Genomic DNA, 27,706 nt, shown 5'->3' on the forward strand with positions numbered 1-27,706 from the left:
TATTTTTAAACTATGAAATAGACACAAATTAAAGACAAGATGTTAGCATTTGATATTGAAAAGTGCATTATAAAAGAGATATTCCCATTTGCTGAAGGTAATAATTTAACTGAGTGCAATTTTATGGAGTTAAGTTTAACAATGTTTATCAAGACCCTTAAAAGTGTTGATGTCCTATTCTTACCCATAAGTATACAGAAACTTATCTTTATTAATTATGTGAGAGCTAGAGGCTTGTATAAAAATATGGAATTTTATATTACTTTTATATTATATTCACATGTCACATAATTATAATAATAACCCTTAGAAACAATCAAAATTTATAAAGAATAGGGGTGATTCACTAAATTATGGCACATGCTAATGTTATGATATTATACAGGTAGGTCATTCAAATATATTCTGAGGTAGAAATATATATATATATATATATATATATATATATATATATATATATATATAATTTGTTCTCTGCCCCAGTTTTCTGATACATAGCAATAGAAGCCCTTGGACTCTGAAGTGATGTGTCATTTTGGATGCTGATGAGATCGTTGGTGGACAGGGGCTCCCGCGTAGTCTTAGAAGGCTGGTTGCTAGGGAAACAACCATGTAGTTAGAGGGTTGGAACTTCACTCCTACCCCTTGGCCTCAGAGGAGGGGAGAGAGGCAAGAGACTCACTCAGTCACCAGCAGCCAATCTTAATCCATCAGGGCTCTGTGATGAGGCCTCCGCAGAAACCAGCGAGGACGGGGCTGGGAGAGCTTCTCAGGTAGAGGCCATGTGATGGCCTGGGCTGGGCGGGTGGCACCTGTGAGAGGGCATTAAGCTCCTCAACCCGACTCCATTTTTTTTTATGGTACTGGGGATTTAATCCAGGAGTATTCTACCTCCAAGGAACATCCCCAGACCTATTTTATTTTTTATTTGAAACAAGGTCTCACTAGTTTTATGAGAGTCTTTAAACTTGCAGAGGCTATCCTCCTATCTCAGCCTGTCTGCACCACCGTGCTGGGCTTCCACCTCATTTCTTGCTTTACACATCTCTTCCATCTGGCTGAGTTGTATCCTGACATAATAAACCAATAATCTAGAAGGTAAATTGTTTTTCTGAATTCTGTGAGCCATTCTAGTAAATGGTCCAAATAGGAAGGAGATTTGGCAAAAATGTGGTTACAGCCCTCAGAAGCACAGGTGACAGGCAGGACTCGCAAGAGGCACCTGTAGAGGGGCAGCCTTGTGGGCTGAGTCTTTCACTCACCTGTGGGATCTGATGCTAGCCCAGGTAGGTTAAAGTATGGACCTCACTGGTGTCTGCCGAGAGTTAGAGAATTGGTTGGCATGGGAAAAACTCTCCTATATTTGGGTGACCAGAACTTAAGTGTAAAGAGTAAAGAAGAAAACCATTTTGCTTTTCCTATACATATGCATTTAGGTATTGGTATAGAAATATAAACCAACAAATAGAAATATAAATCTAAAAAAATGTTACCAATGACTATTTCCAAGTATTGAAATTGTAGTCATTTTTATTTCTCCTTTACATGTCTCTGCATTTTCTTTGAAACGTTTACAGTGACTTTCAAGTAGTTAAAAACTCAAGAAAATGTTCTAACAATCTGGGAAAAAAAAAGAAAAGGCCATAGAAAATGTTTAGGATAAACTAAATATTCACCGAAATATTTTCCTTGAAACATGAATACTCAATGTTCTGGGGTCTTTCCTGTATGCTTGCTATTGGTAAAACCATAGGGAGTTTTTCTGTTTGGATTTCTATGTCTCAGTAGTAAGTTCTGGACAGTTTTAGGGTCATTTTTATCCTAAAAGCATCATTTGAAGAGCCAAGCCAGGCCTTGGTCATATGCCGGCCTCTTCCATTTATGTGACAAGAAGGTCACATGTCAGTTCTCTATGTACCTTATAATACAAAGGCTATTGCCATCTTCTCTTCTCCCTAAGAACAACTTCTTTTAGTCTCCAACCTTGTTCCTCACTTGGGAGTCCCATTGTTCAAAGACACCATCCTTCCTCACCGTATTTCCTGTGTAGTAGTAGTCTCGGTCCTTATGGGTAAGCTCCCAGCTTTTAATGTCGTGCTTGCTCATGGTCATGACACAAGTTTGCTTGTACCTCTGACCTTGGTATTTTGATGTAATGTCCTAGTCCTACTACTAGTTAATGTGGAGGTTGTTTTGATAAGATTGATAACAACCTCTATCAATTTAATTGTAAGATCTACAATACCCATTCCTTCTAGGTTACTTTTATTTCTATTGCATAGGCATTTAACGTATTAATTTTTCAGTGTTCTCTGGTTTATTTTATTGTGTCAGACTGAAAAAACTGCCTTTTGTCTAAATATGAAGAAAAATTTTGTATTCTGTTAAACGTTGTTATTCTTACACTCTAGAAAAGAGAGATACAGAGTTCTGATGCTGAAATGTTTTCATGATATTTACTGATTTGGGGTTTTCACTGATGAGGATTGGATTAATTGGGAATATCCTACTTTGAGGACAAGATGACTTCAGACAGAGAATAGAATGCTTCAGGGCTTCTCTAACAGGCTGCCTCTCCATGGCCAAAGGATGCTGGGAACCAGAATATTTGTATTCTCTTTTTTTAATTTAAAGTTTTTTTCTGTTGTCAACATTATGTCCATATTATTTTTGATTGGCAAGTCATAATTGTATACACTAATGGGGATGTTGTGGGCTCGAATATAGGTATAGAATATAGGATCATTAAATCAAGGTAATTATCACATCTATTACTCTAAGTTATTTTATTACTTGTGAGTCCAACAGCAAAACCAAGTTGTGATGACTTATTTGTAGTGGCACACACCTGCCGTCCCAGTACTTGGGAGGCCAAGACGAAAGAATCTCAGATTTGAGGCCAGCCTCAGCAGCATAAAGGGACTCACAGTAACTTAGTTAGACTCTGTTTCAAACTAAAAAAATAAAAAGGGCTGGGGATATAGCTCAGAGGTAGAATGCCCCTGGGTTCAATCCCTAGTACCACAAAAATATATTCTAATATATTTTTATTTCCCATGGTGTCAATTCTTTGCTTCAGCTTCAAGCCCCATTATCATCTTGGCAACCATGATTTGGTAATAAAATATGTTGAATTCATGTTTTGGAGGAAATTGGTTGAAGAATGCTAGACTGCTAGGAAACTTGACTCTTATAATACAAGATAAGGGGCCCTTAAAAATACTCAGAAATAATTGGATAAGAGATTAGTTTTACTGAAGTCATACAGGATAAGGCTCCACTCGTTATTTAAATTAAAGGGGAGGGTAATTCCAGACTGGTAAACATAAATGAAACACAACTCAATTTGGGTTACATTATTATTGCTGTCAACGGCTATGCACGTCTAGGCGCACAATTTTTAAATGGACATTCCTTCTGCCTTATTTATATCTTTGTCTTTGTCTTATAAAATTGTTTTTGTAGCTGAGTTGATTGCTGCTCCTTTCCCCCCACTCTCCTGATTTATTTACGCCAGCAACTATAGTGCTTTCGGTTGTGCTTGCTTTTGAGTTGTATTTTGTGATGTCGTTTCCTAAAGCTGCTACATCAAAGTACCAAAGTACCAAAGATTCGGTGACTTAAAACGACAGAATTTACTCCCTCACTGTCCTGCAGGCTAGACATCTGAAATCACTGTGCAGAGGGCCCACCTCTCTGAAGGCTCTGGGGCATGCTCCCAGGCCCCTGCCTTCCTCTTCGTAGCAATCCTGGTGCTCCTTCGTTGTGCAGTCCAACTCTTTTCTGCCTCTGTCTTAGCATGGCGTTCTCCCTGTATGTCTGTGTCTTTGTGATCAAATTTTTCTTTTATAATAATATTCATATTGGATTTAGGACCCGCTTGCATCTAGGATGACCTCATCCTTATTCCAGCTGCAAAGACCTTATTTCCAAATGAGGTCACATTCATGCCTTTCAATAGAAAGAAAATTCTGTGGACGGTATTCAACCTACAACAACTATTCTGATGTACCTCAGTTTTGCTATGCAGGCCTATGGAAGCACAGCAAAATTCATATTGTGCCTAGAGTGTGTGTATGTGTGTGTGTGTGTGTGTGTGTGTGTGTGTCTATGTGTATCTGTCTGTTTATTACTAGGGATGAAATACAGGGGCATTCTACCTTCGAGTTACAACCCTAGTCCTATTTTTTTTTGAAACAGAGTCTTTTTAAGTCACAGAGGGTCTCACTAAATAAATTGAGGTTGGCCACATATCTATGATGCTCTTGTCTCAGCTTTTCATCTACTGAGATTAGAGATGTACACCACCATGCCTGGCTGTCACAAAGCTATAAGAATCACAAACAAACAATCAGACCCTGTTTCCTTCATTTGTTAAACATTTACTAGTGAATATGAGCTATGTGCTGGGCACTCTTTTAGATACAAGGATGTGTCTGACTTCAACCCAAGTAGGCATTTGATGTCATGGGGTTTATATTCTCATGTGGGCATGAAAGGGATAGATGAGAAATTAGTAAATAATATTATAACATCATTTCAGATATTTAGAAGATAATTACAAAGAGAAATTCCCCAGAAGATGTATCATTGGGAAGGGGACATTTGAGACCTATAGGATGAGAAATAGCAAGTCACATGAATATCCAGGCATAGACATTGGAACGAGAAGTCACAACCAAAGCAAAGACCTGGAGTCGTGACACATCAATAACCTCTTCAGGGGATATAAAAAGGTGAGTTTATAGGAAAAGTAGTGAACAAAGGAGAAATGTAGGCCACGAGACGAGGAAGGGAAACAGCAGTCAGGTTACTTTTAGAGCATGCCAGGAATTCAGATTTTATTCTAATTATGAGAGGAAGTCACTGAAAAGCTATAAATATTTTTTTTTAAATGGCCTGATTCATGCTTTCAAAATTATTGTTCTGTAGGTAGTTTTTGTAACCATTCTCCTTGACCAAGATACTTTGGGCAATGTTGAAAATATAAACATAAAAGGAACAATTTCAGTGCTATAAAGTCCAACTCGGGTCAGAAGTCTCCTCTGCCCTGGAGCTACCTAACTCCACACATGTGCTCCATAAGGATGCAAGGCCTGGAGAGGTCCAGGACTGCAAGGTCAGGTTAGAAACTACTAAGGACCAGACATAGGAGTGGCTACATGGTGTCCACCCTCATGCTGAGGACCCAAACTCAGTCATATGGCACCACAGTTCCAACAAGAATGCTGGAAATTATGTCTTCTTAAAAATCTCAGAAGACAACTTAGCTATTCCTACCAAACCACTTGAACTAAGGTCACCGTGGCTTGTTTTCTGGAAGCTGTAGGCACTCTGCCATCTCCTCCAGCTTTGGCACTGTGGTTTGTATTTGAAGTGCCCTCTCCAAAGGTCCATGTCTCACATGCTTATTCCCCAGCTTGGTGCTACTGGAAGGTGGTGGGAAACTTAAGAGGTGGGATCTGGTGGGAGGTTTTAAAGTCACTGGAGATGTGCCCTTACGGGAGAAAATGGGACCCCAGCTCCTCCTTTTCATCTCTTTCAATTCCCTGCGTTGATAGAATAGCTTTGCTCCACCACACACTCCCGTGATGATGTGTAGCCTCAAAGAACAGGCCCAGAGCCACAGAGCCAGTCCACTGTGGCCTGAAGTCCCTGGAACCCATGAGCCAAACTAACTTGTTGCTAAAGTTGTCCTCAAACCCGTGATGCCCCTGCCTCAACCTACCACATTCCAGGATTACAGGCATGCATCAACACAACAGGATCTTTTCTTCACTGAGAATGGGAAACTGTATTTCTGGACCACAAAAGGAAAAATATAACTATATTATAATAATTATAGCAATTGTAGCTATTATGTCCAGAATAGCTCTAGATTTAATTTTTTTATGAGAAACTTGTCCCCCAGCCATTGATCCTATAGATGTTGGTGATATTTATTTCGTTCCTTTTTCCAGGTATTGTGATGCAGTACTTAGAATATTTCTCCCCCTTTAACACCTTATCACAAACTTATAAGTAGAAAGTAAGGACTAAAGAGGTAAATTTATCTTTCCAATCACACAGCTAGTAAACAGTGAGCCCATTCTCCATCCAGGATTTCCGAATCCCAATTCCATGCTCTTAATCACCAGGAAAAGGCAAAGTGGATTATTTGCCTGTTTTGATACATGAATATAAAAATATTTAGGTTAAAATGTTCATACCCATTCATTCATCTCCCTAATATCTAGAGATTCTATAATCTATAATTAAAGTCTTTTCGGGACAAGCAAATTGAACCTACATTAACATTTTTTCACCATTAAACATGAATGTTTTGAAAACTCTCAGCAATACAGAAACAGAAGGATGTACTCCTGTAGACTCAGCATGTCTTCCCTGGTGCTGTCTACTCCCTAGCAACTATTACTTCTTGGTTACCAGTCCTCCCAGCTATGTTTATTTGTCTTTGACTCTCTCATATTGTATTGTAAATAGTCTGCTTTCAACAATTGTGAGTGAGCTCATATTTCCTTAAGTATGTACCTAGAATATTCAGGGAAAATGCCAAGTATTAATTTATTCAATGTGTGCTTTTGTTTGTATTCAGAATATCTCTTTTATTTTCTTACTACATCTATAATGTATGGTTTTGTAGAAAAGATAGTAAATACCAATATATTTTATAGAAAGAATATATGTAGATAGGCACAAGTAAAGTGGACTTATGTTGGTATACTGATTTAAATTGTCACCATTTTCATTTTCTCAGCTACTATTCAATTAAAAATTAATTATCCAAGCCGGGCGTGGTGGCGCACGCTTGTAATCCCCGCGCTTGGGAGGTGGAGACAGGAGGATCACGCAGGTTCGAAGCCAGCCGCGCTGGCGTAAGAGACCCTGTTTCAAAAATATAAAATAGGTCTGGGAGTGTAGCCCGGAGGAAGAAGGGCTTCCAGGAACCCCAGTACCACCAAAAAAAAAAAATTTTTAATTATCCAGGTGTGGTGGTACACTCCTATGATCCCAGTACTTGGGAGGCTTAGACAGGGAGGTTGAAGGTTTAAAGCCAGGCTCAACAACTTAGCAAGATTCTCAAAAACTTAGCAAGACCTTGTTTCAAATAAAAATAAAAAAAGGGCTTGGGAGGTTAAATGCCCCTAGGTTCTATCCCAGTAACCCCTCTCTGCCAAATTAGAATAACCTTCCTAAACAATATCCCATATTACATATATGCCTTGTAAATTCAATATGCTCTCTTTTTGAGGTAGTTTTCTGGAGAGAAACATGAGAAACCGGGTCTACACCGTCTTGTGGAATAATCTAATGAATTTACTAAAGCACCAGTGAGATTTGCTGTCTCAAAACACAACAAGGTGGCCCCAAGGTGGGCTTGCTTCTGTTCTTCGCTTGTGCAATATGCACATAGTAGATTTATTCTGAAGAACCCAGTGGTAAAAAAGCCAAACAAAACAAAGACGCTTCCTTATGCATGCAGGCAAAACTAAGACAAATAATTAAACAATCATTTTAAACCCATAAACACAGCATGCGCATACACGTGCATGCGCGCACACACACGGTCTCATTAACTTTAAACCTTAAGAAATTAATTACAGATTCACTGCTAATGAACATATGGGATAAGTGCTGACACTCAACTGGTTTCGGTTCAGGGATTGCAGAAACAAAGCAAAGCTCACAGACGGTTGGTGGGGAGAAATGTTAGTGAGTGGGGGCCAGGAAGCAAGATTCCTTCATAACTATGGAAAACAGTTCCAAAATATTCAGACAGAGAGGAAAGGGCTCCAAAATGCATCCCATTCTGAATATCAACAGCCCTTCTCCATCACCACCACCTGCTGTCTCTACCTCTAGAAGAGGCTGTTAATGTCTGAGGAAGGAGCTCGGGTGCAGAGGAGAGAGTAGGCAGGGAGGTACTGGCAAAGAAATATGGTTCTAGCATAGAAAGGTGCCTCCCCCACTCATCAAAAAAGTATAAAATATTGGGGCTTAAAGTGTCATAAATCTAGATTTGACAGCCACCTGAACAAAGAGTTCATGAGTTAAATCTGATGGCATGTCACTGAACGATTGCTGAGAAGTTAAGATGGTGATCGTGTATGTCCTTTCTATTGGAATATGCTGACAATTTTACACATTGAAGGTACAGCGCATGGAGACACACTCCATTCAGTAGTCTGACTTACAGTATCAAACTCTAAAGAAATCACAGCAGCAGGATCAACATTGCTTTATCTTGAGGATTCTTACTTCACTGAAAACAGAAGGTAGCTACGTTGGTCTTCCATTTATTAACAGGATATCCAAACAAGTGATACCACCTAGAGTTATAATATAGTGGATGCCACCTCCTCTACTGCCTGGGATCAACCAATTTCTCTCTGATCTCTATTTATGTCCAGGATCATCAGTTCATCATTCATCACCTGGAGTGTTTGCATTATTCATGATGAAATATTTGTCAACCCATATCAGTGGTTCTTCCTGTGAATAGCTTTCTATGCTAACTCATCTATTTGTAGAATTACTGTAGATTTGTCTTCATTTATCTATGAGTGCCTGTAATCCTGATTTTTGGGGAGGTTAAGACAGGAGGATCATAGGTTTGAAGTCAGCCTCAGCAACCTAGTGAGACCTTGTTTCAAAATAAAAAAAAATATAAAGGGCTAGGAGTATAGCTCAGAGGTAGAACTACTCTGGATCTAAAACCCAGTAAAACACACACACACACACACACACACACACACACACACACACACACATATATATATATATATATATATATATATATATATATATAATCTTAAATATTTTGGGCCTACATTTAATATCTACCTTCTTACTTGCAGTTACTTTTAAAGCATTACTCTTTAGATCTCTTAACTTCTTTTAGAATTATGTCTCTTTGATATTTTTCTTAGTCCTAAAATCATTTTCCATCAGTTTACATGACCTTTCACTCTTTGCTGATAAAGATTTTCAGCTTTATGTGAATACTAATAAATTAATTTAGCTTCTGGTTATTATTTTCATTTTTCCATCTGTCAGAACTTTACCAATCTTGAAAAACAAGTCAGACACTCACTTTCAATTATAAACAAAGACAATAATAGTAATTAGAGAATCTAAGTGATTTTATATAAAAGCATGCCTAGAAAACCATAATTTAAATAATGTAATTGAATTCTAAGTAAGAAAATATGATGAATTACATACTATCTTTAATGAATAATGTTGAAAATGTTTTTAAATTTGCCTATGAATAGTTTACTTTTAATCTTTTTCAAATTTCATTTTTAATTGACAAATAATTGGTGAATGTACTTATAGGATACAATTTAATGTTTTGATGCATGTATATATAGTGGAATAATTAAATAACACAGATTATCATTCCATCTCCTCATAATTATGATTTCTTTGTGTTGAGAACATTTGAAATCAATTCCTTTAGCAGTATAAAAATATATGATACATTATTATCGACCACAGTCATCCTGTGCAACAGGTCACCAGAACGTATCCCCTTATCTAACTGAAACTGGACATTTATGTTCATTCTTCTGAGCCTGTAAGAGAAGATCATGAGCTTCAGCTAAGGCATTTCCCAAGTAACACATCCAGTGTCTCAAAGAATATATAGTAACATATAGGTCATTATTTTGCTAAACAGGTGTACCTTTTAAATTTTAAATTACACATTTTGATGAGAAGGATGTTTATTATTTTTTCTATTGGTGTTGAGAAAGCATAGTATGATAGTTAAGGATACATGGGTTTAATTTTAACTGCTTATGTTCAAATTCCAACTTCTTCACTTTCCAGATAAGTAAAGCTGCCTTAGTTTCCTTATATGTAAGGCAGGGGAAAAACTATTACTTAGAGAAAAGATTACTTTCAGGGCTGAGACATATTGGCATGTTGTGCCTGAACTTTTCAGAGCCTGTAATGTACTCAACACTCAGTGAGTTCTACTGTTACTATTTTGATAACTGGCTTCAAAACATTGCAAATCCTAATATGTGGAAGTTGGGGAGAAAATGGGTCATAAGAGGAACTCTAGACTAAGAAGGAAAAACCACTGGTGAGTAAAGAAGGTGACCTAACTGAGGAGAGGGGGAAGAGGGAAATGCCTAAATATACAAATATATCAAAGTCAATCACTCTACTAAGCCAAACATGAGAAGGAGGGAGAGGGAGGGAATGGGGAGGGAAGTGGGAAAGGGCTAAATGAGTGATGTGTGCATGTATGCCTCTACCATCTTATATCCCATTAAGATGTATGACTATAATGCAGAGAGAGAAAGAGAGAGAGGGAGAGAGAGAGAGAGAGAGAGAGAGAGAGAGAGAGAGAGAGAGAAGGAGAAGGTGGTGGGGATATTTCTATAATGGAAAGAACTAGATTTCATAGTCTCTAATGAAGATCCTGCTGTCTCCTTACTTATTACAGCTCATTGAAATATTAGCATGCTATTCATTGTATGTATAAAAGGCATGCAGAGTTAAAGTGGGCTAAATTAAAGATAAGAGAATATAAAAACTGAGGTATTTTTCCATTCAAATATGGATGTGTACATGCCATCTAATCTAAGACCCTTGTAACTGTCAAAAAAGCCCAAATTATTTTTCATTCCTCTTTATGTTTCTATTTTGTATTTTATAACTAAAGAAAACACAGCAACTGGGTGTGATGGCTCACACTTGTAATTACAGCATTTGGGAGGCAGAGACAGGAGGATCCTGGTTCATGGACAGCCTCAGCTACTTAAGTGAGGCCCATTGCAACTCAGTGAGACCCTGTTTCAAAATAAAGAATAAAAATTAGGGCTGGGGGTGTAGCTCAGTGGTAGAATGGCCCTGGGTTCCATACTCAGTACCACAAAGAAATAAAAATAAAGAAAGAAAGCCCATTATTGTCAATTATCTACTTTTTTCTTTAACATCAATGGCCCTGCCCTTTTCTGGTCTCCTCTTGGATATTTCTTCTATTATGCACTTGAGAACCATAGGGAATTCTTATAATTTTCTGTTGTCTGCATCAATTTTGGAAATAATTTTAACTGCATTACACTAGAAGCAACTCTTGACACAGTCTCCAGTTCTCTACCTCCTTTTTGTTCCTCAAAGAGTTCGACCTAGATATCTGCCTTAAGGTTACTTCCTGGTGAGCACTGTCTTAGGAGATAGAGACAACCTACTTGATTCACCATATATGTGGAATTCCACATATATGCCACAGCAACTAGTTCTCAGTCACAGTGTGACCCATGGAACCCAGGACTCACAATTGAGGTTCCCCAACAGAAACCTGCTGGGTAATGCCCTGAAGCCCAGTGATGGCCATGGTCCTTAGGTTGGTTCTTTTTCTCTCCTCTCTCCTCCCTCTTCCCTTCTTCTCTTCTCTCCTATTCTATCTGCTCCTCTCTTCTCTTTCTCTCTCTCCTTCTCTCTCTTTGTGTCATCTCTCATCTTCTATCTCCATCTCTTACTTCCTACATACATGTCCCAATGGCTCTTGTTTCCCCATTGGTCCTCAGTCCACTGATGATGCTGTGTTTAATCCTCTTCTTCTTTAGCACACCTTTTGAGAAATATCCACCCTGTTAGCTTCACCTACTACTACATAAAATTTAGATTATCCACTATTACATAGAGAGCTACCTTCTTGTCATCTCCTAGATGTCTTACTGGGAGTTTAAAATCAGCACTAAAAATCATGCTTTCACATCCCAGATATGCTTCTCCCCTTAAATTCTCTGTCTGTAGGATAGCCTGCCATGCATTCATTAGCCCAAGTTAGAAGCCTAGGAACTATTCTGATTTCCTAGAACTTCCTGACTCCCGAAATCTCATCTATTGAGTTATTTTAATTTACCAGCCTTTCAGTCTTCAGGCCTCCTGGCTCAACACTTCCTCATTTCTTCTCCTAACATTTCTCACTTCTTCTCTATTGACAAGCCACTCATCCCTGAGCGTTCTGCTTTTCATAGTGTTTTCTATTCCATAGTGTAAAAGATGGCTTCCTTATTCCCATCACTTGCCTACTTAAAATATGCTTACTCGGGCCGGGCGTGGTGGCGCACGCTTGTAATCCCCGCGCTTGGGAGGCAGAGACAGGAGGATCGTGCAGGTTCGAAGCCAGGCGCATGCGCTGGCTTAGGAGACCCTGTTTCCAAATAGAAAAATGTAAAAATAGGTCTGGGAGTGTAGCCCGGAGGTAGAAGGGCTTCCAGGGACCCCAGTACCACCAAAAAAATATATACATACATATATATATATATATATATATATATATATATATATATATAATGTTTACTCATGTATTGAGTATCTACCAGGTGTCCAGCCTTACTCTGGGGCCCAGGAGACTGTGACGACCATTCCCTTCCCTTAACTGCTACAAAAAGACAATTTTCAATACACACAAGTTTGTATATATATGTACATGTGTATTAGACATAAAATAGTGTTGAACCCGCCAAAGGCTGTCATCTCCTTTGGAGGTGCACGAAGGAACACTTTATCTCATTTGTACATTCATTCATTCCTCCCTCCAACTATTATTCTTCAGTGTCTCTTTAATGCCTTCATGATAAAATTCAAGCTCATTAGTATTACACAGAAGCACCTGCTGATCTTTTCTATCTCTGTAACTCTATTTTCTGTTATCCTTTCATGTATCTTCTACATTCCAAGTATGAGTTTTGTGCGCACTATAACCTTGTCTCCTGCCCCACATTTGGCATTTCTATCCCCTCTGTCTTCTTCGGTCTCTCCTTTCTGTCTTTCTTGTGAAAACTAAAATTCATTTATTCAAAGTAGATTCAAATACAACCTTTCAAGTTTGCCAGGGTCCAGCACTAGCCAAGAGTTGAGGTTCGTGTGTTGGTGAGAGAAATCCGAGGTCGATGAGAGAAGAACTGTCACACGAGATCAGATTCAAACTGCTCCATTTTATTCAGGATTTGTTACAATTTTTATATTTTCATTTTTGGCAGAAAAGCAAGGGCTAGCCATGCAAGCAGGATCTCCAAGGACAAGAAAAGTTTTATTTTTTATAGAGTTTAGGGCAAAGGTGCCAGACATTTAAATAATCATAGTATGCTTTTTCTCACTTCACAAGGCCGACTTGAACTTAATCTTATACATTGGCCCAAACTAAGGTCAGTTTGAACTTAATCTTTGGCCCAAACTTTTTCCTTGGGAAAAAAATCTTTGCTGCTAGAGTCTCTCACAAGCTGCTGCCCATCAATTTTGGTTACAATGCTTATACATAAAATTCCAATTATACATATTGATCCAAATAATCCTAAAATAACTTTTTGAGGAAAGGAATGCTAGACATACTTCATGGGGGATCTACGCTGTTGCAGATCCCCTGATCGAGCTTTCTCAAGATCTGCATGAGATGCTGTAGCACAAGTTGTTGGAGACCCTTCATTAATACATAACTCTATCTCACTGACTGTCCAATTTAGGAAAATATTCCACTTTTTTTTGCAGTACCTTGGATGGAACCCAGGGGCATTCTACCTCCAAGTTATACTCCCCGCCCTATTTTTTTATTCTTTATTTTGAAACAGGGTCTCACTAAGTTGCAAAGGACCTCACTAAGTAGCCGAGGTTGGCTGTGAACCTACAATCCTCCTGTCTCCGCCTTCCAAATGTTGGGATTACAAGCGTGAGCTACCACACCTGGCTTAATTTTCCACTTTCTAATCTCAACTGTGAACTTTCTAACACATTCCATCCTATTTACTTTCTTATACAATGGCCGACACAAAAATAGCTATTAATAAGTGTCTTTTGAACAAATGAAAGATAAGGCGAACCAGTGAGCCACATCACACCCACTGGGGTCAGCTGCTGAAGAAGTCCTCAGAGCTTCGTTGAACACAATGCTTTAGTTTCCTCTTTTCTTCTGAAGAGTTCCGGAATGGTGGCCTAAAACTACTGTGAAGGATTCACTAAACTAAAATTCCCTTCAGCAGCAGAGGCAGCTAGATTCCAACAGAATTACCATCATAGGCAGTATTTAAAAATCTATTTAACAACCAAAGTGGGAAGAGAGTTGATTAGACTTTTTTCTTAGACCCGATGAGCACGGCTTTTTGTTGTACATGATGAGGCCCCCACGTTTTGAAATCTGCATGGTTCATTCAAAGGACAGCCTGCCTCAAGAGATTCATCCTTGAAATTCACCTTTCACTCATCTGCGAGCAAACACTTGGCAGTTCAGAGAACTGATAAAATCTCTGAGGTTCTCTGTGTTTGTTTTCTTCCACATTTTCTTATAAAAATGGGAGTATCCCCAAAGCGCCAAACATTAAAAACAGGTGTAGATGCTGAGGCTAATATCTGCCCGAACAAACTGAAAGCAGTGAGTAAGATAATTACTGACTTTCAAAACTTAGGCTTCTTCAGAGCCAGACACAGTGGCACATGCCGAAAATTCTAGTCACTCAACAGGCGAAGGCAGGAGGATCATAAGTTCCAGACCAGCCTTATCAACTTAGCAACTTAGCAAGACCTGTCTCAAAGTAATAAAATAAAAAAGAGCCAGGTTTGTAGCTCAGTGGTAAAGTACCCCTGGATTCAATCCCCAGTAGCATGCATATAAAAGTTAGGATTCTACAATTAAAGAATCGCTTAGCATATCAGCTTCTAAAAGGATTAAAATCTATTATAAATTACATATAACGGCATAATGAGTATGCTTGATAAATGCTCTGTCCTAAGTCAATAAATACCTGAATCTCGCCATGGAAATTATTACTTAATAAAGGAAATGAAAGATTTTATAAATGCACACGTATATAATTTTATGTATAAAATATTATACATGTATCTATTCAAAGCCAGACAACTAAATAGCATAAATAATATATAGATTAAAATTCAATTTTATTTTAAGCTATTATGTGATGTTCTGAAATTTTCTACAGCTAGAGAGAAGTTAAATTTCCATTAGCGAGGCTCTTTTATAATGCTGCATTGTTCATTAATTGTAACTTGAAGATTGAGTATGAAGTAATGGATTCTATGGCACTTACATCATATTTTATATTTGCAAAGTGCTTTGCAATCGTGTGCCAGTTAAATGTTAACTGGCCTCATATCCATTATGAATGAGAATAAGAAATTCCTACATGCAGAAGGACAGCTTATTGGAACTTCTTTAAATGAGACCAGAAACCTTTTCATTAGCTACATATGTCCTGTAAGTTATTGACCTGTCTACAGCTTCCATTTTATGAACAGGCTTTGAAGTTAGAAGTTTCAAACACTAGTGATTCCTCAATTTTTATTCAGCTCTTGAAATAAAAACTGCTCAGGTTCCAACAGTCATGTAGTTTTTCAAATCAATATTCATCCTAAGTTGTCAATCTGCCCTATTTTTCCATGCATGTTAGTGCTGACATCTTCTTCTTCGACTCTCTGTGCTGTAGAAAACCTTTATCAGTTCAAGAAAATTGAACTATTTCTCCCGGTCCGTTATTCTTTATATTTTTTTACGTCAAAATACTTCAGGCTCTGCTTATTGTCATGGCTTCCATAGGATTAATCTGTATTTTTAAAGAATACATTATTTTTTGCACTTTCTATTGTATTTGTGACCATGGGAACTTTACACAAATACTATTACTTGTTCTTATTAAATATAATATTCTTCAAAATTATGTATCAAAAAGGCAGAATTTTATTCTTTTCTTTTTTTTTCTTTCAGTACTGGAGATGGAACCCAGGGACATTCTACCTCTGAGCTATGCCCCCAGCCCTATTTTTTATTTTTTATTTTGAAACAGAGTCTCACTGAGTTGCAAAGGACCTCACTAAGTAGCTGAAGCTGGCCACGAACTGCAACCCTCCAGTCTCAGCCTCCCAGATACTGCAATTACAAGTGTGTACCACCACAACTGCTAAGCTACTTTTTTTCTTATTTACTTTTAAGATTTATTTATTTATTTATTATTTTTCTTTTTTCGTGGTACTAGGGGTGGAACCCAGAGGCTTTCTGCCTCCAGGCTATAACTTTGAACCGGTGTGATCCTACTGTTTCAGCCTCCCGAGCACAGGGATTACAAACATGTGCCACCATGCCCAGACTACATTTTAGTTTTAAATAAAGCTAGGTGAACTTATAGAAGGCACAGAAGAAACTAATAACCCACACCAATCACTTCTTGAAAAATCCTAAACACTTGTTGAGTTATAATGGCAAACAGAACTTCTGATGTTTATGTAAAGAGTAATGGTTATAAAAATATACATACCATTTAATTACACAGTAATGTGTTAATTCTTTAATCCAACCAATCCAAATGTCCACAGCCCTGTGATGAGTCAGAAATACTGAGCAGAAGGATTGGAAGAGCCTGAGTGACAGCCCTGAGGACCAGACCAGGTAAAGCAGGCTGAGAGGGGGAGGGCAAGGTCAGGAGAGCCCTCGGGATAAGAACACAGACCACTGGGTAGGAGTCTTGGGGAGAGAGGAGAGCCTTGCAGAAAAACAAGACAACAGGACAAAGACGTGAGTTACTTTCAGGCATTTTGGATTTAGGATGCAGAGACATAAACAAATATAGAGCTGTCCTTTAGGAGAGACTGAGATGGGCAGGATGGGTCAACAAGTCATCTGCAAAGCTATTATTTCCGTGGGTGCATTTTAACAGAATTGGGATTTGCAAAGTCAGGATATAAAGTCTGCATATTTCTTTCTGGGCTTTGGTAAACTTAGTGACAGGGATTATATCAGATAAAGCACGTAACACAAGATGACATGCAGGCAGAGAAAGATTTTGAAAGATGAAATCATTTAACTACAATGTAGAACTGTTTTCGTGAATTCTTAACTGTCTAACTACCTAAAGTTGATTCTCAGTGTAAAGCTTTTCTGATTCCTCAAACCCTATCATTCTTAAGAGACAAAGTCCTTGTTTGGGGGAGGGGAGATTAAGATTGAGGTTGGCCTTGGAGCCTAAAATGTTATGGCTCCTGGAGAGTGAGCTGTTAAAGTCAGTATTGATCACTACTGCTGTTCCCGAACCTCTCCGCACACTCACGCTGGGTCAAGGAGAAGCTCTGTTCTGTTTTTCTTATTAATATCACAGCTGAGTTCTGTCCTGGCGCTCCTCTGCTGTTCCAATATTCTAGCTTCTGAAGACTTGACAAGAAGTATAAAAACAAAATAAGAAACAAAAGGTAAAACTAAATGCTTGTTTTCTGTGTTTGTGCCCATGAGACCATAAATTTCCTAATCACACTCAAATATTTTCTCTTTTCACGTCTGCTCTTTGACCTTTATGCCATACCTAATTATTGTTCACTTACACTGAATATTTTATTCTCAGTTAGTTCTGACACATAACTCATTTCAGATACAAAGCAGCATTCTGAAATACATTTATCAATTTTACTAAAATACATGACAAGTATATTTAATCAGATCCCTAAATCAAATTTAAATAGAAGATGAAAAATTCAACCTGAGCAACAAGTGATCACACATATAATTCTAAGTAAAATACTTTGAGAAATTGCAAAGTAAATAATTTGGCTCTTTTCTGTCAGCAGACAAGTGATATGGGTTCCGATTTTTTTTTAAAGTCATAGGGATAAACTCTAATAAGAACATACAGTCATAGATTAAAGATCTGAAAGAAATAAGTTTCTGACACATTTGAAATAGAATCACAAAGGTCTAAAGTGCTCCCAAAATGGAATTGAATTCTCCCTAAACAGGAGCGCCTAGTGGAGCCGGAAGTAATGTAGTTGATAAACATTTTTTTTTTTTTCCTTTTTGGCAAGATTCCAGGAAAATGTGAAGAGAAAAAGTCACCTGGAGATCTCTTCAACTCACTAATGGGAAAAGACCCTTCAACTGTACATGGTACAGAAATTTTAATGTTGGGAGAAATGTTGACTTTATCATAAATTTGGAAATATATTGTTGGGAGAGCCTTTTCCAGTTATATTAGTGTTTACAGTGATAGCCATCAAGCTATAAGATACTGATAAAAGCTGATCTTTGGACAAGTTCTCAGCTCTTAAAATCTTTAAGCCTCCAGTTCTGCAGTGGCTGGACTTAACCTGATTGCTGTATTGATGATTTCATACACCATGAAGTAAAAAAAAAATAAAATAAAATGGAACACGCCTCTCGGTGCGTGCTGTGAGTTATACAAATGTGGGTGGATAAAAAAAAAGTACTTTAGAAAATTCTTCAAATTTCAGAGTCTCAAGTCATTGTATGTGAAAACTGAATTTTACAATGCAGGAACTGTTGAAGTATTTCTAAAAGCAGATTCAGAATATTACAACCTCACAGATGTTTATGAAGAAAGTTTCAATGGAGCCATCTATATTTTATAATATAACAGAATTAAATTCAGTCAACCACGCTGAACAACGCATATCTACATTTGAGTCAAGAGCATATTTGCAGCCAATGGATACAAGCCAGTGCTTATATTGCCTACAGCCCAAGAAGGAGACTGCAGAAAAAGCAAGCATCATTAAAGAAGCAACAGTAATCAGAAAATTGGATATAATAGGGAAAATAAATCTAGATGAAAGAAGAAGGTTACAAACCAGCCAACTTCAGAGAACGGCTCCAGGTTCTGGAACTATTAGGCTGTCTTTGGAGACAATCCCACGCACTGTAAACCTAGGAGAACCTTTGCATAGTACTTGTAAAACAACCAAATGTAAGCTGGGCATGGTGGACCATGCTTGTAATCCCAGCTTTCAGGAGGCTGAGACAGGAAGATCATGGTTCTGGGTCAGCCTCAGCTACTTAGTGAGGCCCTTTGCAAGTCATTGAAACCCTGTTTCAAAATAAAGATTAAAAAATAGGGCTGGGGTGTGGCTCAAAGGTAGAATGCCCCAGGGTTCAAGCCCCAGTACCTCAAGTAATAATAATAATAATAATAATAATAATAATAATAATAAACAAACAACTGTAGTAGTGAAAGTCTATGGATCTGTTTTTGGAAATGTGTAACACCAATTCTATCCCCTGGTGTGGTATTTCAGGAAGGCATCTTGGAAAGCTGCATCGGCTTTCTCTCTCTGCCTTACCCTTACTGTTCTGTCTTCAGTGCAGGGACTGCAAAGCGTCTCTGGCTTAAGACTAACAGTCACGTTCTTTAAGAGAACATGGGAAGAGTAGGAGATGAAGAAGGCTGAGGTTGATTAATGGAGGATCTATATTCGAGTACGTGTAAAAGTATGACTGTAGCATGGTCAACCTGGACACTCATTGTTGGGAGGGGAGGAAGGGATAGTGTGGGGAGGGAGAGGGCACCAAGCACAGTCAGAACATATGCCATTTTCAATATGATCCACATAAAAATAAAAAAAATAAAAAATTTTAAACTAAGGCCTGGGATATAGGCAAGTAGTAGAGTTCTTTCCTAGTATTCATGAAGTTCTGGGTTTGAACTCTAACACTGCAAAAATTAAATAAATAAATAAATAATATATATATAAATATATAATAATATATAAATTATATATATATATATAAAATAGGTCTGGGAGTGTAGCCTGGAGGTAGAAGGGTTCCATCCCTAGTACCACCAAAAATAAAGAAAGGAAGAAAGAAAGAAAAAAAGAAAGAAAGAACAAAAAAAGCTAGGATTATAGCTCTAAGGCAGAATGTCCCTAGGTTTTAATCCCCTATACCACAAACAAACAAACAAACAAACAAACACACAGGTAGAATTGTATTTGACTATGAAAGAGACTCATAGAGAATATATTCCAAGTCATAATATATAGGCAGATTTAAGTATTTCTATAAGGTAACTATTTTCCCTTGGAATACATTTAGAATGAAAGTTTATTGACAGATTTATTAACAGATTTTCAGTATTTTTCTCTTATTATTTGAAAGTCTTTGATTCCAACCTACAAAGGAAAGCTTATTTTCCTGATTTGTGCTAAATCTCAATATCTGCTTTATAGTTTGTATTCTAGGTATATTCTATGTGCTATATATGATCTCTCTAGTAAAGATGAAAATATGTTGTAATACTTGATACATTAGTGAGAAATTTTGTGTAACAAGGAAGATATTTATATAATCTACTAAGACTCAAACATATTTTATTGCCAATTTATATCTTTACATGAGAAGGAAAATATGTGCAATTTGTAAAATTGTGCTTCAAAGCTGTTAAATTTGACACGTTTCCATGACTTGCATCAATCAATAGTGAATTTCTTAGTATAAGAGTTTTTAGTTTTACACTCAGTGAGCACACAACAGTAACATCAGGCTTAATTTATTTTTCGTTTTCTTCTACTAATCTCATTAAGTCAGTCCAAGGAAATGCATATTTGAAAACATCTCTTTCCACCATAAATGTGTGTGAAGACCAAACACAGCAGTGTTTTCATTTTTATCTCAAGATTCAACTTAATATCCAGAGCACTCATATACAAAAATGACAAAACCAAACCAAGACCATGATGTAACGGGGATGGTTTCCCAACATACTGCTGAGGACCACAAGTCAACAACAGAACACTGAAGGCTGAGCCCAGCTTCTCCTGCTGATGGAAGGATCCTCCAGAGACAGCCCCAGCTCTTCCTAGGACATTTTCCTGGAAAGCAAAGAGTTCAACCACTTCATCCAGTATGTAAATCATTAGCTTATAAAAAGCAGTGAATGCCCAGAAAGGAGGCCAGTCTGAAGGAAACACAGCAGATAGAGACACAGTGAAGCAACTATTTCATCAGTTAAACGGAGCCTAAGAAACAGCCAGAGGTTTAAGGCCAACCTGCCTCCTCTGGCAATGCTTTCTCCGGATGCTTGTTTTAATTTCGATTCTTTTCTCTGCTACCAAACACGGTGAGGTGGTCTGAATGGAATATGGGTAGGGTTGTCAGATATAGCAAATAAAAACACAGAGCACTTAGTTTAATTTTAATTTCAGATAAGTAAGATACAATTTTAATTTTTTCCAGTACTGGGGATGGAACCCAGAGATATCCTACCTCCAAGCTATACCCCCAGCCCTATTTTTTATTCTTTACTTTGAAACAGGGTCTCACTGAGTTGCAAAGGGCCTCGCTGAGTAGCTGAGGCTGTCCGCAAACCACGATCCTCCTGTCCCAGCCTCCCAAATTCTGGGATTACAAGCATGCGCCACGACACCTGGCTCCGATTTTGATTTTGTAATATTTAATAATGATAACAACAATGAGAATTATTTATTCTTCATCCAAAATACAGATTTAACTGGCTATTCTACATTTTATCCAGCGACCTTAAGTATGGGGAGAAAGTATGAAAGAGGACGGGTATATGGGAAAGGAGAGGGAGATGCAGGGTTGCTGGGACCATGGTGCCAGTCTTACAGGAGCAGCACCTCCATAAATCACTACTGTCTGTGGTCCTCCCTCTCCCTCTTCACGGCAGGCCCATGTGGAGTGTTCCCTGTCAATTCTCAGAGTGTCTTCTACTCCCTTGGAAATTGTGGGACCTTTGCAATCAGAATTCTAAGTATATCCTTACTATGTTGTTTTCCAACTGCTTGTTTGTGAGGCTATTTTTGTTTTAAAAAAAATTCTTGCTAGATGACCACACGTTGTCTTAATTCTTCACTGGACAGACATTTCTCACTTTTAAGCCTATGATTTGCATCCTGTAACCTAAAAGTGATTTTTACCTATTCTAAGAGAGGCCTTGAGTTCAGCGCTAATATTTATGCCAAGTGCTTTCACAAGACGTCTCAAAGGAATTCTTAATCTGCTCATAATCCAACTTCTCATCTAAATGTCCTTGTCACCATTACATATTAAAAAGAAAAAAAAAACATTTTCTAGACAAGTCACTGAAGACGGATGCCAGGACATGATCCTATGACATTCATAAACTCGTGGAGGACAGCCAAACCACCGTAAACCTGAAAAGCCTCGCGGCCATCAAAGCTGCTAAAATGCTGGTGCTCTTGGGGATGTCGGTCCAATCAGCAATCCAAGTTATATTTGTGCTTTGTTCTCCAAGCTTCACCTGTCCCTTGTCGCAAGGGCTCTGTGGAACACAGTACTGTATCCAGGGGTGTCCTCCTTGGGCCTGCAGTCACGTTGGCTCCGGCTGCACGCTTGGAAGCTTAAGCGTTAAGCAGAAGCACTTCTCATTTCTTCAATGAACTCATGCTTTGGCTCTCCCCCACGCATAGGAAATGCAGCTCACATAAAGAGACAGAGAGCACACCAGGCTGTGATCTCATCCTACAGTTGGACATTACTTTGCTGGCACCCACACTTGAAGCAATTTGAATTTCTCAGCAGCCATACATCACCAGTTTTGACAGAATTTGCAGGTTTATTCTATACTTCAGGCCTAATGGATGATATAAAACTTGGTGCGCTCCCAGAGTTTGGACAACCTTCAGAATGCTGAGACAGACCAAAGGAAAGAACAAAGTTCTTTCTCATGTACTCAAAAACTCTGTCCTGCCAGTGCCTGGGCAAAGTTCACGTTTCCATGAAAAGCCATGAACTTTGTGAACCATTAAGTGATCTCCACTCTTACAAAAGCTTCTGAGATTCCATCTTTTGTTCAGGCTTCTTGTTCCTCCCTCCAAAGAAGAGAGCGTTTAATGTTTGAACAATATCTGACCCTGGTTATCTAGCAAAATGACTTGCACATGGGATAAGAACTGGTTCCTTTATGCTTATCTCCAAGACAAAAGACATATAAAAAAATTCAAATCAGTAGGGATAGGTTTCTCTGTTTGGAGTTTTGCTTTTTATTTGTTTTTATGCCTTTTGTTTTAGTTTTTTTTTTTTTAACTCACCTCAACTTCCTTCGATTAGGGTCAGTTTCCAAATTAGTCCCCTAAAGTATATTTTTGTATTTGTGAATTTACAATGACATCAAACAATAAAGTTTTCAATGAATGGGTTTTTAGGTGTATCAGCTGGATGTACTGTTTCAGGTGCATTTATTTATTTATTTATTTATTTATTTTTATTTGTGTCCTTTTCAGTATTGGGGATTGATCCAAGGGGCATTCTATCTCCAAGCTACACCCTCAGCCCTATTATTATTTATTTATTTATTTATTTATTTATTATTTTGGTGGTACTGGGGTTCCTGGAAGCCCCTCTACCTCTGGACTACACTCCCAGACCTATTTTATATTTTTATTTGGAAACAGGGTCTCTTAAGCCAGTTAAGGCTGGCTTCGAACCTGCGCGATCCTCCTGTCTCTGCCTCCCAAGTGTGGGGATTACAAGCATGCGCCACCACGCCCGGCTTTAATTCTTTATTTTGAAACAGATACTCACTAAGTTTCAGAGGGCTGAAGTAGCTGAGGCTGTCTGCAAACCCGAGATTCTCCTGTCTCAGCCTCCCAACAACTGGAATTACAAGCGTGTGCCACCATGCCCAGCTTCAGGTGCATTTTTTCTCTACCTGCCTAAATATACAGATTTCTTATTAGTTTCTTCTACTTCCTGGTGAAACAGAAGTAGCAATGAAAACATCTCTTACGTTTGCTTTTGTTTTATGCACTCTAATTTTGACCCTGCCTCTGATAATGATCAGTATGTAAAAATAGGAAAGCGCTATTGACCTAGATAAAACAACTTAAAACAAATGCTGAGAGTGGTGTTGGATTTCAGATCAGGGGCTGTCGTTTGCTTTCTCAAATAAAAATCATATATGGTAGGAAATATAATAAACCTCTGAATGGTGTGACGACATTGTTTTTTATGACAGTGCTGCCTTCTTTACTTCTTGATTGAGCTCAGCAAGGACAGAGCAGGGCTGGCGTGGGACTGATGTGTCTTGAAGCCCCCGGCCGAGGTCAAGTGAAGGTGGAAGAGATGACTTCATGGAGCTCCTGCCAGATGCTTGATAGCCAGTGCCACTGCTGACAACAAGCCAAGCCAATTCACTCAAGTTTGGACACCGTACAGCAAGTTTGATGCCTCATGTGACCATGTAATGTAATTGGTCTATGCAACCCAGATTAGACTATAAGCACCATGGAACGTTCAGGGCGATACAGATTTCACTACAAAGGAAAAGAGGTGAACTCTGAGCAGTATGCACGAGCATCCCCATTGATCTCACTCAGAGGTGTGTGCGCTGGGGTTAACCGCGCATTTCATTGAGGGTAGAGCTCACCTTTCTCCTTCAGATAAAATCATCACCTCTGTTCAGAAAAGCGTGCTAGTTTACTTGGCATAGAGAGTTCACAAGGGTGGGAATGGCTTCTGTTCTATTCAGTGCTGACTTTTTCTGCACACAGAAGAGCCCCTGGGCCAAATAAAGGCTTCCACAAATATTTACTAAGTGAACGATAAGTGATGAAAATGAGGAACAATATACTCAGGTTATCGGTTACCCCTGGCAAAAGAAAGGAGAGGAATAAAACAGGGAGAAGATCGTGGGTACCACCTGTCCCCATAAGAATGAATTACTTTTCCAAAGTTCTAATATAAAATGATAAAATGGTGAGCTCTGGCCCCAAAATATTTGCTATGACAATGACAAACAGTTTTTAAAATGTGTCAGAGTATATACCATGCAACTAAAGATTATGCATAACTTTGACTTATATACAAAAAGATAAAATAGTTCAAGATTTTTTTAGATTAAGATTAATTTTTCTTTTAAGGTTCTTTTAAAATTAAGCTTAGCTAAGAGATGGTCATTAGAACTACTTCTTGTTTAATTTATAGATATTTTCATATTTAAAACTAATATTAGTAGCTTACAACTGTATAATATAATTTAGTCAAAGGTTTAATATTTATTTATATATTTGGCTAGTTTAAATTATTCAAGCTCCTATGGACGAGAATCCAAATTATTATTTAATGAAAGTACTTTGTTTATTAAATTGGCCAAATAATTTCAGTTCTCCTTTTTATTCAGTTTCCTCCATAAACAAGATATTTTGAGAGCTACAGAAAGCTTTTATATGTATTATATTTCTGTTATTTATCTTCAGAAACATATTTTCTGTCATTCAGATGATATATTAAAGTTTAAAGTTGAACAACTTCAATTGCTTTTCTGAATATATGCATGGCAATGTCAAAGAAATAATAAAGCAGATGGAAAATATCAATAATATGAACACTAACAATTTTAGAGCTAAATTTTTTCACTGGCAACTGTTTGACAGTAGGCTACCTTTCTTTTCTACCTGTATTCTCCATGCTTCGAGTTTCAAGTGAAATATGGTTGTATAACAGATCTCTGAGCACTCGATCTCCTTATTCTTGAATCCGGAATGTGTTATATCTCTAAGGAAGTTCCCCCTCTTTCTTGTATATAAAACAAGTCACGGCCTGATGCTCTGTTCCATATCATTCACTTCTTCATCGATCCATCCATAGAGATATTTTCTGAATGTCTCTATCTTCAGAAAGAAGGGCCCAAGAGAGGGAAATTATGCCAACATGAAGTCACACAGCTGATCTAAACATCTGTCTTTGAAGTTTTGAGGCTCTGTTTTTCCTCTAGAGAGATGACAAGAGAAAGAGGCCCTCAAAGTTATCCAGAAAGAAAAAGTCAAGATTCTTCAGACCATGTCCATCTCTGGTGTTATTTGAAATATTTAGGGACATTGCATTAAGGCTATTCATAAATGCATTTAGATAAAGTTCTCTTAACTGAACACGCCCAGCATATTTTCTTAGTGTATAGTTTTCTTCTAATGCACCCTCTGTTTAGAATTACTTTAGCAGATGGAATACAATTCACCTTACAGAGCTCAGTCTTAGTCTGAATGGAATCAAATCCCAAGTCCAAAGCCTCCTTTAAATTTTTTGGAAGAAATATTAAATTTGGAGTTCCTCTGAATTTTCTTAGCATCCCTTATATCAAGATCATATAGGGAGCTAGTGTTAAAACTCAGCTTCGGAATCCGGGTTTTCAGTTTCCTAATTCAGAGCTATTTATAAATGACAAAAAAAAAGATATAACTAAGTATCAAGCTTCAGAACACATAAAACTTGTTGTGTGGGGGGGGCGGGGGTACTGAAGTTGAACTTAGAGGCATTTGACCCCTAAGCTATACTCCTAGCCCTATTTTATTTTTTTTTTAATTTTGAAACAGGTTCTTATTAAGTTGTGGAAGGCCTCACAAAGTTTCTGAGGCTGGCTGTGAACCTGTGAACCTCCTGTCTCAGCCTCCCAAGTACTGAGATTGTAGGCATGTGCCACCACACCTGGCCATAAAACATGAATCTATTGACAAATAATTTAACTACAGTTTTTCTAGAAAATATCTCTTATACAAAATGAGAAAGAAGTAGGAAAATGAATGGAGTAATATTTAAAATAAAGGCAAATAAAATATTCTGGCAATTCATCAACATGTGAAAAATACATTATAACCTAGCCATTTCACTCCTACATATATAACCAAAAACAAACAAATATGTACCTACACAAAGCCTTGCACATGGATCCTTGCAATGATATTATTCACAAGAGCTGAAACAGTGGAAACAACCCAAATATCTGTGAAATGATGGGTGCAAAAACACAATGGCATCTTCAGAGGAGTGGATACGGATCAGCTGTGGAAAAGGATGAGGTGCCGAGACAGGTCACAACCCGTGCCCCTTGAGAGTAGTCTCAGAAAGAAGCCAGCCGCAAACCGCCACACATTTTGTTGATGACTTTATTTATGTGACATGTCCAGAATAGGCAGATTTATAGATTCAGAAAGCAGTTGGGGTTGATCAAAATGGAAACCCAACTGCTAAAAATGTGACTTTCCTTTATGGTTACTGAAATGTTCCAAAATGGATCATGGTGATGAGTGGTTGACCAACCATGTCAATATACCAAGAAACACTGAATCATATACTTTAAGTATTTGAGTAGCAGCTCAATAAATAGAAACATGTGTCTACTTTATACATATCTCAGGGATCAAGTTTAGGTATATGTCAGGTTTATGTATATATCACACACATATATACCTGACATACGTACATATGTATATCTCTCTCCATATATACCATATTATATATATATATATATATTTATGGTAATCAGGTATATGTGTGTGTATGCATACATATATAAAGGTAAGCCCACAGGTCTTAAAATCCAGTTTATTCATTTATAATTTATAATTTATTATTTTATTTATGTACTTGTATTCATTATCCCATACTACTAGCCTGGCTGTCTCCAACATTATCAAATCTATACCTCTGTATGAAACTGAGAATGTTCATATACCCCTGTATTTTCGATTAGGGCACATACCACTCCTTCTTTCCCTCCCTTCTTCCTTCTTTCTTACTAGGGATTGAAGCCAGGGGCATTTTACCTCCAAGATAAATCTCCTGCCTTTTTTTTAACATTTTGAAACAGGTCTCTAAGTTGTTGAGGATCTCACTAAGTTGCTGGGGCTGACCTCTAACCTATGATCCTCCTGTCTTAGCCTCCCAAGTACTGGGATTACAATTGTGCACCACAGTACCCTTTGCTTTCCTTTTCTTTCCTCTCCTATTCTTTCCTTTCATTTTCTTCCTTTCTCACTTTCTTTCACTGGGGATTGATCCCAAGGGCATTCTATCTCAGAGCTATAGCCCCAATACCTTTTATTTTTAAGTTTGAAATGGGATCTTGCTAAGTTGCTGAGTCTGGCCTTGAATCTCCTATCTCAGCCTCCCAAGTACTTAGGTTACAGGTATGTGCCACTG

The 27,706-nt window shown here is 37.9% G+C and overlaps 1 pseudogene across 1 annotated transcript in view; it reads left to right on the forward strand.

The window, feature by feature from the left end:
- Positions 1 to 19,180, forward strand: part of LOC308263992 (trafficking protein particle complex subunit 13-like) — a 33,360-nt pseudogene extending 14,180 nt beyond the window's left edge. Inside the window, exons 3-4 of the transcript in view lie at positions 17,818 to 18,730; positions 18,987 to 19,180. The product of the transcript in view is annotated as a trafficking protein particle complex subunit 13-like (transcript). The remainder of the gene's footprint in view (positions 1 to 17,817; positions 18,731 to 18,986) is intronic.
- Positions 19,181 to 27,706: the final 8,526 nt, after the last annotated feature.

This window comes from Muscardinus avellanarius (genome assembly GCF_963383645.1).
Source record: "Muscardinus avellanarius genome assembly, chromosome: 6".
Taxonomy (NCBI): Eukaryota; Metazoa; Chordata; class Mammalia; order Rodentia; family Gliridae; genus Muscardinus; species Muscardinus avellanarius.